The sequence below is a fragment of the Humulus lupulus genome, chromosome 3 (assembly GCF_963169125.1).
Source record: "Humulus lupulus chromosome 3, drHumLupu1.1, whole genome shotgun sequence".
Classification (NCBI taxonomy): Eukaryota; Viridiplantae; Streptophyta; class Magnoliopsida; order Rosales; family Cannabaceae; genus Humulus; species Humulus lupulus.
This window is the reverse complement of record NC_084795.1, coordinates 276,375,981-276,389,036: the sequence shown is the minus strand read 5'-3', so window position 1 is coordinate 276,389,036 and position 13,056 is coordinate 276,375,981.

Here is a 13,056-nt window from a genome sequence, read left to right as displayed (position 1 = left end):
TGTAATCTTTAGTTACAATTACGAAGAAAATTTGTTTCTTTGAGCATGGCCTTAGATAGTAAAGGAGCATAACCACATAAAAAATAATATTCCGCAATCATAATCAATTAATTTGTTGGTAACACCATAAAAATAGATCTTTCACCCATGGCGCATTTAGATTATCAATGGAATCATGCACAACCCTTCGCTAGCTATTGGTACACATTCAATCCTAGGTACCTAAAGGGCATGGGTTCAAACCAAACCCAAAGCAAAAATTGTACATATTTATATACATAGAGATTTGTGTCCCAAATGGTAGTATTGCTCGTCGCCCATGTGGTGGTGGTTATGGTGTTGTTGTCTACCTTTTTTGTGACAAGATTTGACACCTCTTTGGTGGGTTATGTCAATTAGGGATTATAAATAAATTTTGAGGATCATTAATATGGTCCTAACATTGAAATTATGGTACACATTCAACTCGAAACTTTTTTTCCTGAAATTATTGTCCCACCCTTTGATTCTTTTTTTTTTCAGTCAAAAGATAATGTAATAGATCAAGATTGCAACTGAGCACAAATATTGCAACCCGAATGAGAGATTTCTTTCGTCCAATAAAGTTCATCATCTAGTCTTAGGACATGCTAAGTCAATTTATGAGTTACAATATAAAAATTATAACCAAAACAAGAGAAAAAGATACCCCAGAATTTAGACAATAGAACTTTAATATTAGAAAACAACTCCTACAGTTTAAGTCAAATTTCGTCTCACTAAAAGAACACCTACAAAATAAATAAACAAATAAAAGTAGATTAGTATCAAATCTTAAATAATGATAATAAGAATATTAATGATATGAATATTTTCATATTGGAAGAAACATCTTCCTAAATAATTTATATATTGAAGAAGCTAGAACTTGTCAGTAAAGTCTCCAAAGCCGAAAGTGTCACTATTATATCTAATCTGTTCATTAGGACAATAAGATACATGTACCACAAATTAACAAAGATAATTACTTTTAAAAAATAACTAAAGATTATCCTGATAAAATAAAATTTATATTTGAAGTCCTTGAATATGAAGGTGTCCTAGTTAACTTGAGAAGGCATAAAAGTAGCTTGAGTTGATGAGGAGGAGAACGATGGCACAAAACTAGCCTCACAAGCCACATAACTTAGCATACTAGCCTCAAAAGCACAAGACAAGCCACCATACATGGCACATAATTAGCCTCATCAGGCACAAGACAAACTACACAATATATCACCAAACTAGCCAAAAAGGCACAACATAAACCACAAAACACGCATAATATCAACCTAAGAAGGCACGAAAAAAATAGCAAACAAAGGAACAAAACGGAGTCTAACACAGTCACCAAACAAGCCTAGACGAAAGATTAAAATGAATAATACAAGATTAAAATTAAGATAAGAAAGTAAATATAAAAAGGAAAAGTGACTAAGACAAACTAATCTTATTTGTATTAATTAGTTATTAGATCAAGTATAAAAATGATGGTATTGTGAAAGTTCAAACAAAATTGAAGTTATGAACTTAAATACATACATAATTTACAACTTGAAATTAATAGATCTAGAAAACCCCCTAAATTAATTAATAGCAATTTGTTAAAAAAAATTAGTTTAATTGGCATTTATTTTACCTCTTTGAAATAAATTTAAATGAATACTATAATTAAAAGTCTATCAATTACTATACATATCATCATTAATGCATTAATCTACTACTAAAATATAATTGATCCTTTTTTTTTTTTTTGACACAAAAACATAACTTCATTAGAATAAATCCTTGCAAATTACATAAGCAAGTTCCGAAGGGATATCATCCCCCCTCCAACTACGATCAGCTATGGAACTAGTAGCCTTTGCTAAGAAATCGGCTACAGTGTTTGCAGATCGTTTTACAAACAACAAAGAGACATTAGAAGACTTTAATTCCGACAGTAACACCCTACAAGTTTGAACAATACGACCAAAGTATGAAAACAGCTTCGTAGAGCTTCGAACAGATTGAATTGCCACCCAGCAGTCAGATTCAACCACCACATTTCGTAATCCTTTACTCTTGACCCAGCTTAGAACTTCCTTTATTCCGAGAATTTCAGAGACCTCTGGGTCAGGCTTTCCGGCCAAGCAACGAGCCCGAGCCTCTACCAAACGCCCCTGGCAGTCCCTAACCACCCACGCCATACTAAAGCAGCCAGATTGAGCAAACAGAGCAGCATCAGAGTTTATTTTCAACATATTTTCTGGAGGAGGAGACCACCTAATCGCACCATCATTCACATCTGCCAGAGTCAGAGAGAAATCAAAATTCTTGTCTTGGGCCACCTGCCATTGTGATAACACTGAAACAGACATCGCAACAACCTCTGGGACATCAACGCCCTTTTGATTCCATACAAGCGCATTGCGACTTCGCCAAATCGACCAACACAGCATAACAGCAGCCTTTCTTTGGTCCCCTTCATATCTATCAAACAAGTTAATCAGCCAAGCCGAGAAAGAACCCGAGGACTCCATATTAACATTCAACCCCAGATGCTTCCAACACTCCTGTGCGAAAGAACAAGACACCAATACATGGGTGATGGACTCTACCTCCGAGAGGCACATTGGGCAATTGTTATCAACAGGGACATGGCGAGTTTGAAGCTGGGACTTTGTGGGTAAACAGCCAGTTACAGCTTGCCAAAGAAAAAATTTCACTTTAGGAGGTATTTTTAAATTCCATAGCTTTCTCCAGAGACCCGAATTTGCACCATCAACATCCCCTTCTGTACACATTTCCAAGCTCTTATACGCACTCTCCACAGTATACGCACCCAAATTATCCTTCTTCCAAAACCAAGAGTCCACTTCATCAACATCAATCGGTATAGAGATGATGAGAGAGAGATCTCTTTCGCCAAAAATTCTACCCAGCAACTCCATATCCCACCGATTTTCTCCAGGCCGCAAGAGGTGAGCGACCTTCATCCCTATTAAACAGTCGGCCCTAGTATGAATATAAGGGTCATCCGACGGAAGCCAGGGGTCTTCGACAATACCCACTGCGGATCCAGCTCCCACACGAACCACTGCCCCCGATCTTACTAAGCTTTGGGCTTCAAGAATCGATCTCCACACATAGCTAGGGCTGCTCCCAATAGATGCAGAGAGGAAATTTGTTTTGGGAAAATACCTGGCTTTGAATAAACGGGCTACTAAAGATTGGGGTTTAGTAAGAAATCTCCATGCTTGCTTTCCAAGAAGGGCCAAGTTGAAAGAGTATAGTGACCGAAATCCCAGCCCCCCAAAAATCTTCGGCTTACACAACCTTGACCAACTGAACCAGTGAATGCCTTTTGTTTGTGACCCTTTTGACCTCCACCAAAACTTACCCATAGCCCTTTCAAGATTCCTACTAATCTCCAATGGTAATAGAAAAACACTCATGGCATAATTTGGTAGAGCCTGAGCCACCGTCTTCAAAAGTATTTCTTTCCCCGCTCTAAACAACAGCTTGTTCTCCCACCCATGGATCCTCTGTTGAATACGGTCGTTAAGATACCCAAAAATTACTGATTTCTTCCTGCCAATTATATTTGGCAACCCCAAATACATACTATCATTATCTGCTTCATGAATACCCAAATCACCACAAATCATATCCCTATCCCCTGGTGTAGTATTACAACTGAAGAAAACCGAAGACTTCTCGTAGTTAACTTGTTGTCCCGACGCCCGCTCAAATATACCAAGTAAGTCTAGCACATGGTAAGCTTCATCACCAGAAGCTCTACAGAAAATATAGCTATCATCTGCGAAAAGCATGTGTGAAATTTTTGGTGCACCACGAGCCACTTGAATACCATGAATGAGTTGTCTCTGATTATAACTATCCAAGAGAGCAGAGAATCCCTCAGTACAAATGATAAACAGATAAGGAGAGAGTGGATCCCCTTGACGAAGGCCCCGCTCAGGAGTGATGAAGCCAAACTCTCTACCTGCATGCGAAATCTGATACCTCACAGAAGTGACACAGGCCATGAAAAGATTCACCAATTTCTCTGCAAACCCCATTCTCTGTAAAACTGCCCTGAGATAACCCCATTCGACACGATCGTAGGCCTTGCTCATATCAAGCTTCAAAGCCATATAACCCTTCTTCCCACCTGTCTTTCGTTTCATGTAGTGCATAATCTCATAAGCAATCATAATATTATCAGAAATCAACCGCCCAGGGATAAAAGCACTCTGTGCTTCAGAAATAACACAATCAATAACGAGCTTTAATCGATTAGCAAGTACCTTTGAAATAATCTTGTAAAGAACGTTACATAAGGATATTGGCCGTAGATCTAACATTGACCGAGGGCTTTTCTTCTTTGGGATAAGGACAATAGAGGTGAATACCAACTCCTCCTGAAAACTCTCAGACTCCCAGAACTCCCGAACTGCTTTTATCACATCATTCCCCACAATATTCCAGTACTTTTGATAGAAACCAGGGCTCATCCCATCCGGACCTGGGGACTTATCAGGATGCATCTGAAAGACAGCGGTCTTAACCTCCCCATCCTCTATAGGTACCTGTAACATATCATTCTGCGCCGGGGTGATCGAACTGGATATACAACTGACTACTGGATCCCAATTGGCCACTGTAGATTTAAAAAGAGTTTGGAAGTAGGTGACCATAAACTCCTGAAGGCCTCCATCCCAAACCACCGAATGCCCATCCTCATTAACCAAAGTCTCAATATGATTATTGCGCTTTCTAGTGCGAGCGGAAGCATGGAAGTACTTAGAATTAAGATCACCTTCTCGTAACCACAGTTGTTTACTTCTTTGGCGCCAAAATACTTCTTTCTGAACAAGTATCTCGAACAAACCTTTCTGAGCTTCTTCAAACTTCTGAAGAGACTGGCTGTCCCGGCACCCCTTGAGCGTTTTTATCACCCTGTGACACGCATCTATCCTGCGATGAAAATTGCCCGTGACATGCTTTCCCCAATCCGAGAGAGCCTTCGCACACAAAGAGAGTTTTTAATTAATCGGTCTCTCCCTATATACGCTCCAAGTATCCTCCACAATTTTAGCACACGTTGGTTCTCTAAGCCAGACGTTCTCAAATTTAAAAGATCGCAAGAGCACGGGCCGATGCTCTTTAGAAGGGATCAACAAAATGGGACAATGATCCGAGGTGGACCATTCCATGTTGACGAGTTGGCAAGTAGGGAAAAGAGAAAGCCATTGCTCATTAACCAAAGCACGATCGAGACGACATTCAATCCAATCCTCAGTATTTCTACCCCGTTCCCAGGTAAAAGGGTAGCCCACCAACTCCATATCAATCAACTGGCACTCCTGAAGAACATCTTGAAAGCCTTGTAACAACCAAGAAGGATAAGGCCTACCCCCCTTTTTATCATCATGAGAAAGAGTATTATTCAGATCACCTATCACGCACCAAGAGGACGAATTAGAGCTTGCCAAATTTCTCATTAAGTTCCACGTACCACTTCTCATAGCCCTATTAGGTTCACCATACAAACCAGTCAAACGAAACACACTCCCATTTCTCTGATGAACCTTCACATCAATATGGTTTTTACTATAAGAAGATAAAATAGCCTCTTCTGGATACCTCCATAAAAAAGCCAAACCACCACTCCTACCCTCACAATCCACCGTAATCATGCCTTCAAAGCCCAAAGAAATCTTTAATTTTTCAACCATATTCTTCTTACACAAAGTCTCACATAAGAACACAAAATTGGGTTTCTTGCGAAGTACAATCTCCTTTAGGAATTGAACAGTCCACGGGGTCCCAAGCCCGCGGCAATTCCAACTGAGAATACTCATAATTCTTGGCGGGTCCGCGAACCGGAACCCGCCATAAACAAGTTTTTTGACCCAGTTGGAGCACCAACTGTACGAACCACATTTTCCATAATTGATCCATTTAATATGGAAAAAACAAAAGAAAAGACATTTTCTATTCTCTGAAAATAATAGAAAATGTCAAATTAAATATCTTTAAAAATGAATTAAAATGAAAAAAAGATCTTTAACCATTTAAATCTAAATGCAATTATAAAAAATATGCTACAAGATAAAAAAAAAAGAAAGGAAAATAGAATTAAAATATTAAAGAGAAAAACTCCAAATTAGTGTTATTTACCTAGAAAAAATATATAAAAGTAATTATAATGAGAACTAAATTGCTCCATAAAAACTTAGTGAGAATAATTAGGGAGAAAATATTATTTCAGAATACACAAGTACTAAAGGCTAAGTTGACATAATTGACATGAAAATTTTAAACACTTAAAAAAACTCATAAAGATTAAAAAAATAAAAAAGTGATATTTTAAACACGTTTTTGCACTCTTCAACATAATTTGAAATTTGTTTAAACCACTTTGACTGAGTAAAACGTTATTCTAACAACTGTTGGAAGGTTTCAGACCTTCGAGATCTATCATTTGATAAATTTATTCATCTAAAATCCTTAATTTCTTAATAATCATACATATGACAAGTGTCACGCTCTTATATAATCTATCCAAACCTTAAGTTATAATAAATAATATTCTTAGGACTATATTCATTAGTTAAACCTTATGATAAAATTAATATTTTTAAACTATAGGTTAAACTTATAAAATCCATAACTATTTCTATGAGTTTCCAACTAAATCCCGGCTTGAATAGTAAAATCTCGGGATGCTACAATTACCCAATAATGTGTAGAGTGTATGTTACACATTTGATTTGGATTTCACAAAGTCATTATTAAATATGGCTGTCAGAGACATGTTTTAACTCTCATTAGGTGTATGAAGGTTACAAAATCATGTGGGAAAGAGTTTGGGACGTTTTGGAAAAACTGAAATTTTATGTGCTGAAAATGGCATGTGGTCGCGGCCACTGTTTATCCCTGGCTGCGGCCTAAGGCTAGTGGCCGCGGCCAATGAGGCTAACAGTCAATACCACTTTTCAGTATTTACCAATTCGAATGGTTTTAACATCCCAAGTAACTCTCAAATCTCTATTTTAATTCCACAGACATCCAATTAAGCATTGGTAATAGTCATGGAGTTGGTGGAATTTGAAAATCAAAGGGTATCTCAAACTCTATAAATAGAAGTCTAATGGTCACTTGTAAAACACATATTTTTCTATCCACAAAGCACTTGGCTGGAAAATACACCATAGAGACTTAGTAATTCTAGAGAGCTATTTCTTTGAGAGATCCCTTAATGCTTAGAGAATAGGGGGAAATAAGTTTTTGGACAAAGGTTTTTAACCTTGTTCAAATTGGTGATCCCCACTACTCTACACTTTGGTTGTGTGAGAGTTTGTATTCTTATTATTATTATTTTTTATTCTTTTGTTCTTTTTGTTCTTATTTACTTATATTATTATTATTTTGAGTTTGTGATCTTCTTCTTCTACATCTTTCTATTTATTTGTATTTTGAGCAATAGAATTGTAACACTTGTTTATCTATCATCTTGTCTTTTGTATTATTTTGCATAGAGTTGTATTTTGGTTTTCCATATTTCCATTGAATATAATATATTCTCTAACATATATAAATGGATAGCTCAAGTTTTTGTGTTGCTATACCTTAGGCCTTGCCACGCTTTGTCAAATACTTGGAGCAACACTTGTTTCCACCACCAATATCACATGCACTAGTACACATCCATTTTATATAAATAGTTTTTAAAATTTTATTTTATTGAAAAAAAGGTGTTCATGCTAATTTGTGTGTATATACATATGTATGTTTTTTAAGTAGGAACAAGGAGATGATGGTGATTGGTGAGGATGATTAAATATAATGGTTAAGGGTGCAAAACACTTGACAGTTTTCACTTAAGTTGAAGTGAAAATATGAGATTTTGTTGTAGGCATCTATAATTGATTTTATGGGTCTAAAGTGATACAATGAGGTATATAAGCATGCCCAAAATGTTTGGGAGCATTTGGAGTTGCTTAATGTCACTTTTGAGAAGTTAGACATGCTTATATAGCATCGCATCGCCACCCTGTAGGCGATGCATCACCTAAAGTGTAGTACGAGACAAGACACTATAGGTGATGCATTACCTGTAGGGAGGCGACGCATCACTTGACGTGTCCATATAGTTACGTATTTAGCTCAAAAATGATGTGCTTAATGCTCTATTCCTATAGGTTAGAATTGATCGGTGCCTGTGTTGGGAATTTGAGGCTATTATACCAAGTTTTGTATGTTACAACCACAAAAAAATAAATAATGATAATCTATATACTCTAATGGAAGAAAATTACAAAAAACACAACACAAATATAAAAGTGGTAGAATTGACCTTTGTTTTTTAAGAACCTTGATACATAAAATTACAAGTCTATGATTCTAATGTGAACCACAAAATGTAACTAAGGGTTGACATAAATGAAGATTTGTTGTCCAAATTATCTATTCCTAGCCTCCTCCTTGAGATTGTTTGAAGCTACTACAATGGAATGAAATTGTGATTCACAAGCCTTGAATATTCATGCAAGTCAAGCTTTCTTGATGAAGATCTTGGAGAAAACTTGAAAGCTATAGAGAGATGTGAGTGATCAAGTCACCAATTAACTCGAATTGTCCTTTTAATAGTATAGGAACTCCCATTAGACTCAACCAATGAGATTAGAACATTTTAATTTGAATTTTGGGACAAAAAACACGTAATTGTATGGACCCATATAAACTGCCCAAGCAAATCGCCTTCACCCCATACCAAGCACCCCTATGTATATTCATTTTAATTCGACTTTTAATGTGAACATTATATTCGTTTTAATTTGACTTTTAATGTGAACGAATATGGATGATCTAAGGGTTTTAGTCAATCTAACACACCAAAAAACTAGAACAAAAATATCTTAGACTTGGGGAAAAAAATCATTATAATAAAAGATTGTATTTTATCTATTTCTTTCGTAAACCATATAGTTATTTCCAAGTTGAATTATTCTTGATATGAATAATTAAGTATGTGCCGCAGTACGTTTGGAGCACAAAACACAACTGCAACTTTTTGGAGTCAAATTATGCTTCGATGAGGGACGATTTATTTGATTAGTTTAATTATGTGAAAGCAGAAACCTTAAATCTTCTAGGATTTCAATTTTTATATGTAATTTACATCCATCAAATTTGTATATTTAATTTTATTTTTCTTCATTATTTGGTGTGGATTTTCCATGTGTCCAATATTTATGCATAATAATAATAATAATAATAATAATAATAATAATATATAGGTTTGAGTTAATAGCAATACATTTGTGGCAAACAGCCGTTATACTTTATACACACTATCATATTTTTGCAACATTAATTCCGACAAGCCTTTGTTTTATGCTTTTTGAAAATTGTTCTTAGAAAATATTAGCTACACACCTTCAGACCTTCAAATTTTCAAAACTACAAGAAATAGATTTCTATTCTCATTTTTGAAAACCCAACTTTAAAAATATAAATTGAAAACAATGTCAAATATCAAACAGACCCTTTCATTGATCCTATGTTTTCAACCAAGAATAAAGACCTGAGTTTTACAAGAAATAAGTGTACTATTTCGACGCGCGGTTTAATTTCTTTTCATTAGTGTGTATTTACTTAGTTATACATGTCCCGAGCTTTAGTGTATTAGTTCCTTTCAGTTGTCTTTTTAGTCGCAAGTACATGGATAACACAAGGTGTTTAATTAGTCAATCTAATACAACGAAAGAGTAGAAGAAAAATGAAATTATTTTGTCTTTTGTAAACCACGCAATTTCCAAGATAATCCTCAGCGTGTTAGAATATTATTTATTTGGTATATAAAATCAACTAATTGATTTAATATATTAAAGTCAATATTTAATTTATTGATAAAATATTCTAATTAATGGTCAACATTGTTTGTTACTTGATTTTGTTGTTACCCGATTTTTCATATCCCAACTGATTGAGGAAATATCTCAATCTGTGGCAGAGACTCTGATGGTAGGTCTCACTCTATAAATATAGAGTACCGGTCCCCAAGCTCGTTGTTCATTCTGACTTTCAGTAACTCCATCTAAAAGAGTTAGTGAGAGCTTGGAAGCTCGTATACTCGTTCTAATTTCTGTTCCTTTTCTTTTGTAGATCTAAAGCTAGATCGAGGTGATCAATAGCAATGGTTGGAGATATAAAATATTCGATTCTTTTGTATATGTTCATTCTATATATTAATTCCGCCTACATGTATATATGATTGTTCATATGCCTACCATTCATTTTATTCTAACACAGCGTGGTATTGTATTGTGTATTTATATGTGAATAAATAAGATGAGAACTTAGAGAAAACAGAATTACTAGTTTCTGTGCACCAACAAGACAATAAGAAATGAAAATCTTTTGGGTGCTTTATTATGTGTTAGTCTTTGTCCTCCTTGTATGTGTATCCGGCAATATCTCTGTCGCACAAGACTCGTTTGTTCATGCAGGTGAGTTAGTAAAACTCCTAATTTGCAAAAGCCTTGAATCAGTAATATGTAATGATTTATGTCTTTCCCAACAGAAATACAAATTTATATGTAGGGGTGTTCATTAGTCGGTTTAGGCGGGATGGGTGAATTTTTGACAAACCCAAACTAATAATCGGATTGGTACTTTTCAACCCATAATCCACCCAATTAAAAAAAATTGAATATCAACCCGCCCAAACTGCTTAAATTTTTTTAAAAAAAAAAAATCATTTTTCACTAATATTTTTTATTATTTTCTCTATTTTTAGTTTATATTTGTAACTAAAATAATTCTTACTTTAAAATATAAGGTCTTTCATAAAAAAATAATAATTTGAATTTAGTTTTATATGTATGATTAATAATTAAATAAATATAAAATTAAAAAAAATAGATAAATTCTTAATTGAACGGATCGGGTTACATTAAGTGGATTGCCAAAAATTTTAACCTGCCTAATATAATAATTATGCAATTTGAAATGAAGATTGGATTTTTTATCAATTTTTTAGATTAATTTGAGTAGTTTATTTGGGTCGGACGGATTGCAAAATTTGTCGCAGAGCCCTGTTTATATGTATAGTAGGAATAAGTTGTGGTTGCTCTTTATCACTATTTTTTGGTCATATATAGTGCTACGTACCGCTTTAATTAGATAATTATTAACCATATTTTATTGATTTTACTGAACAAACTATTATTTGCAGATCATATGATTATGCGGAAATTATTGGGAAAAAAACCGCCAACTATTGGTCCTCCTCCTCCAATACGAGCGCCGCCTCCTGGACACAACTAATTATAGAGTCTCTATTTGGAACAAAACACCATCTGAATAAAATATGGTTACAGTCTCCATCTCCAAAGTGTCAAATTTGTAATATAATACTAAATTTTAGTATTTTTTTTCAAAAAAAAAAAATCTCCAATTTGCCCAAATTTTTAATGTACTACTAAATTTTATATCACATACTAAAAGTTGCTCAAAAATTAGCTAAATAATAAATAAATACTTAAAAATATATAGGGTATTTTTACCTTATATACTATATATTGATTTCTTATTTATTTATTTATACTATTGTCTTAGTTTATTTTCAATTTTAAAGTTTATTATTTTCAATTGTGGTACGCAGTAAAAATTGTGCCAAAAGAATGTAAACCATGCACCATTGCAAATATCTATATTTAATTTTACCTTTATATATTATAAATGTGAGTTTAATGAAAGTTATTGTTTTATGTTAGATTTAACATTTTTTTATTATTTTCTAATACTGTTAGTTTTAAAGTTATCTAAACAAAGTAAAAATATTAAAAAAAAATAAAAAGTAATAAAAATTAAATAAGGTAAATAAATTAAAAAATTAAATAATAAGTTATAAGTGAGTCATAATAATTTTTCATCACGTCATCCTCGATCATCACACAATCCATTCAATCTATTCATCCTCAACACACAAGCCAAGCTGCCATAAATCTTTCAACCTTCCATAATCATTTTCCTGCATCATGCTAAAAATAAAGGAATGAGCCTAATACCCAGCAAAGAAAATCTACTAAAACGTATATGTCATACACATAAAACATAAGACTATATCATAAAGCATATACTATAAAACATATGACTATAAAAACATATAACATATGTGACTACAATATTAATGGCCATTAACTCATTAGCATGGCATGTGATAAACCATCTAGGTCCTCTGGCTACTAATCAGGGTAGGTTAGATCACATGATAGTATATGATAACTCATCTAGGTCATCTCTCTACTAATCGAGGTAGGGTAAATCGTAACTCTAAACCATGAAAATGATAAAAATTCTTGGAGCTTGCTATCTAAGTAAGTCATATGCCCAAGGACTACAAAATATATTTTTGGGGCTTGCTATCCAAACAAGTCATATGCCCAAGGACTATAAAACATATTTATACATATACATATTATAGCATAAAACATATCATAACATAAACATATAAGCACATATAATCTATCATATTTTCCTTACAAAAAACTGGGATATTTGAGAACAAGAACAGGATTGGAACACTCCTAAAAACCAACAACAAAACCATGAGTATTTGTAAAGAATGAAGATGAAAAGAAAACTAAACCACCAAGAAGAAACTTACTGAAAAGAACCTTAAGTTTCAAGAAACTTAAACACCTAACTAAGAATCATAAACAAGAGTTAGGATCTAAAAGAAAATAAAAGAAAACTAAAGAACCATGAAAATCTAAACTTAAGGATAAGAATACCTTAAATGATCTTATGAATTGATCTAAACCTCGATACCGAAATCTCACTATATCTCACTTCACAAGTGTTTAGAAAAACTCAGATTGATAAAGCTTTTAACCCAAAACCCAAGTGTTTATCTCTATAGTAACCTTAGCAACTTGAAGGCTCTGAAGACTGCTTGAAGAATGAAGAAAAAGGCCGAGTACTAGGTCCTATTTATAGAGTTCAAGGAGTGAAACTAACCCATTTTAATTTGAATAAATA